This window comes from Bison bison, unplaced genomic scaffold (genome assembly GCF_000754665.1).
Source record: "Bison bison bison isolate TAMUID 2011002044 unplaced genomic scaffold, Bison_UMD1.0 scf7180017863606, whole genome shotgun sequence".
Taxonomy (NCBI): Eukaryota; Metazoa; Chordata; class Mammalia; order Artiodactyla; family Bovidae; genus Bison; species Bison bison.
This window is the reverse complement of record NW_011494178.1, coordinates 666,739-666,942: the sequence shown is the minus strand read 5'-3', so window position 1 is coordinate 666,942 and position 204 is coordinate 666,739.

Sequence of the window (204 nt, the reverse complement as noted above, 5' to 3'; positions counted from 1 at the left end):
CTGAACGAGACTTTCTGAGGACAGGTTCCTTTGCTTCTGCCCTGTGTTCACTCTTCCTTGGCCTCCGAGGTTCAGGACTATGGTTCCCACTGCTGTTTCCTTCACGTGTTCTCCCTGCAGCCCCTGCAGAGAAATGAGCCAAGGGCCTGGGGCGTCCCCTCAAGAGGGCCCTTCTCCCTGAAATCCCACGGCCAAGTGGGATGC